This window comes from Prinia subflava, chromosome 1, assembly GCF_021018805.1.
Source record: "Prinia subflava isolate CZ2003 ecotype Zambia chromosome 1, Cam_Psub_1.2, whole genome shotgun sequence".
Classification (NCBI taxonomy): Eukaryota; Metazoa; Chordata; class Aves; order Passeriformes; family Cisticolidae; genus Prinia; species Prinia subflava.
In genome coordinates, this window is record NC_086247.1 from 120,691,722 (window position 1) to 120,695,047 (window position 3,326).

A 3,326-nucleotide genomic window follows, 5' to 3' on the forward strand; every position below is an offset into this window, starting at 1 on the left:
TTTCAGTTCCCCTGCAATCGAAGGTGCCTTATACCCCAGTCTTTGCTGCCCTGCAGTTCTCTGCATTGGCTGTCCTGTTTTGTTCCTGCCCCTTCTTTGTTTTTAAATGAAACCAAATGACTGTCCTTTAATCATGCCCCAAGCTGGAGGATGATCAGGCTGTTTTAGCTCTTTTTTTCACGTCTGTGCTTATGTAACCATACCAAACTCCCTGGTTTAGGGTCTATCTCAGTCTACAGGCTGGCTCTTACATTCACTAAAATTGACAGAACTTCCTCCTTCCCAGAGCACATGCTAGGAAAAGGGAATCACTACCTGCTGTAGGAACCTTTTGGGGATGTGCTAGATGCATTCCCCCTTATTTCTCAGTTATGCATTAAAAAGCATTTTCCTGAATAAGTTTACACATTTATTTTGTGATTTGTGAGGATGTCTTGTATAAGAATTTACTACTAAGCATGTGAATTGATCAGTACCAAAAATGTCCTGGGAGTTAAGGGGGAAATGACACTCTCATGGTGTGTTCCTGACAGGCACAGCCTTGCACTGGGCTTCAAGAAGAACTAATTATTATAGACCTCTTTGGAGAAAAGGGGACCTCATTGTTAATCTCTTGAAGAACTTTGTGCAGCTCTTAAAAACAAATGAACATCTGTAACAAGGAGTTCAGAATGGAAACATAAATTGATTTACTCAATATTTTGCAGTTTATATGGTCAGGGAGACAGCTCAGGACAGAGCCAGTTAACAGACTGAGGTTAGAAATTAAGGACGGGACTTAACTTTCCATAGCAGCATGTTTAGACAGGAAGAAAAAGATGTAGTTTGTGTTTAGTGAGCAGCTAGTAAAATGAAATATGTTATGTGTATGTGCTAGTACACCCTGATTCCCTGCCTCACTCAATTTTCTGCTCAGATACCATAAAGCTGAGTTACTGGCCAGCTGCAGCCAACTGTGCTGCTCTTTAAACATTATTATACTATTCTAGACAAGTAGGTAAAAAAAGCCTGGCATGTGAGCTGCCTAGCACAAGTTCACTACAAAGAGTCTGAGCACCAAAGGCTTCACCTGAGGTGAGAACTTGGACATGGTTTAGTGTTCCCCAAGTCCCATAGGGGGTAGAGACTTTTCAAGTATTATTTTTCCAACTTTTAAGACAATGTCATGGTCTACCATATGCCACGAGGTGCAGAATGTCCCCAGCTGAGGTGCAGTGATGTGGTTTCTTCTCTGGTCCAAGATCTGGGGGGGAAGATTGCAGTGTTCTGCTGCTCAGCTGTGCCTTTTCTGAGGAAGGAGACCATTGTGATGCCCTGCATAAAAAATGTAGGATGTAACTCATTCTGTAGAAAAGGCTGAAGAAGAAGCAGACTCTTACAGGATGCTCCCATTCAAGGTGTGAGATATGACTGGGAGGAGAAAAATTTGCTTTAGCTGGATAATGACATTATTTGATCGGGTAATACACATGATTAAGAACCAGCATCCATTTAAAGACCTCCAACAGATAGTTTCAGATATCCTCAAAATGTCGTTTGCCCCCTCACTGACAAAATGCTACTGAATTTTCTAGCAGGATCTAGGTTTAGATACTGCTGTCAATATGGAGTTTAGGTCCAGAACAATTGAAACTAGTCAAAGTTCTGCTGTGTATTTCAACAGATAAAAATTAGCCCTACATAATATCAATTCTGTAAAGTATATCCCATTGTAGGAAACTGTACATTTTTAAATTCTAAAGGAAAGAGAGCAAAACATCAGTTCACAAGCTGTCCTCTTAGGAAAGTGTTACCTATCCTGCACTGAGCTGCATGCAGCATCAATATGCTAAAGCAATGTGAATAAAGTATCTTTTAGAATAATAGCAACAACCTTAAGAAGTTATGTACTCATCCCATATGTTTTAAAGAATTCGTCTATACTTAGTCTAGCAACCTTTCCCCAATGTAGGCTCTCTCTTTTTTTTTTAATTCCCATCAAATTTTACTGCATTTGTATGATATGCAATTAATGAGCCATAGAATCATCGAAATTAGAAATGGGAAAGATGCATTAAGTCATCTAGTCCATCCCCTGACAGTGCAGGATTGTTCCCTGCAGTATATTTTTATATTTTCTAATGCTCTATACAGTCCAGATTTAAATGTCTCCTGAGACAGAGCTTCTACCAATTCATTTGGAGGACTGCTCCATGGTCCTGCAGGTCTCACTCTCTGGAAAATTTTCCTCTTAAGGACCACGTACATCTTTCTTTTTTCACTTTCACTTTTGTTCTAGCTCTAATCCCTTCTACCAACTCAAATTATTCCCCTCCTCCCTGCTGATATTTATACTTTATGGCATCATGCCCTCTCCTTTGATACTGCTTACATAAACTATACACATTCAGTTTTCATGCTTCCTTACATGCCCAACTGTTTCCCTTCAGCCCTTTAATCATTTTATGTTGCTCTCTAGAACCCCCTGCACATTGTCTGCTTCCTCCTGATAAAAAGACAGCAAAGGCAGGATTCCAGGTGTAATTTTTCCAGGTCTGTACTGGAAAATAGTGTTACTCACCTGTTCCACACTGTTCAAGCACTGTGGGTCCTCAGCTGTCATATTGCCTTGAAAATGCCAGTGTGAGTTGGTGCCCACTAGCCCTTGTGTTGTGATTACTGAATGGACTGCAGAAGCAAACCTCAGTGAGGTCTCTGACTGCTCAAAATGGCTAATATTAGTGAACGATGCACCTAGGGTGTAAAACAAGCAAACAAAGAAATGGAGGGAAGGTAAGAAAAGTTAAAAACAATACCACTCATTTGTTCCATAATTTTGAGAGGTTTCTAGGGATGTTTTAAAGCACTGAGTACTAGATTTTGTATTTACTCACCAAATGATTGCAGCATTTTCAACCTTTTTGGATAACATTCTGGTCCCATCATAAATATTGGGAGCTTTGTCACAAGTCCCCATTCTTTTTAAGTCCTTGACCAACACTGAAGCAAAATTTTAAGGGGTGTAAGGTTAGATTGCTGAATTTTAGGATCTAAGAGGGCTCAGGGTTAATCAGGTTGCTCCTCATTTCAGGGAGAAAAAGGAGCTTTTACTTTCAACAAGGTGAATGCTGAGAAGGGCCGAGCTAAAATCAAGAGGCATAAAGCCATCAAAAAATGCCACAATGATGACAGTATAAATTCCTTAATAGAATAAAATAGGTGGATGCTATAACAACAAACCTCAGTCATGGTATTTCAAGTGAAGTGATTCCTTCTTCTGCTCTAAATCCTTTTAATGTGCCTTGTATTGAATATCCCATACAGGTGGAGTACCATAAATTCTGCTA

General features: G+C 39.8%; 1 long non-coding RNA gene across 1 annotated transcript; it reads right to left on the reverse strand.

Moving 5' to 3' along the window:
• Positions 1-851: 851 nt before the first annotated feature.
• LOC134563000 (uncharacterized) lies at positions 852-3,082 on the reverse strand. Its single transcript, XR_010083301.1, has 3 exons — positions 2,874-3,082; positions 2,561-2,733; positions 852-1,314 (listed from the first exon to the last, which is right to left on the reverse strand). It is a non-coding gene; the product is annotated as an uncharacterized LOC134563000 (long non-coding RNA).
• Positions 3,083-3,326: the final 244 nt, after the last annotated feature.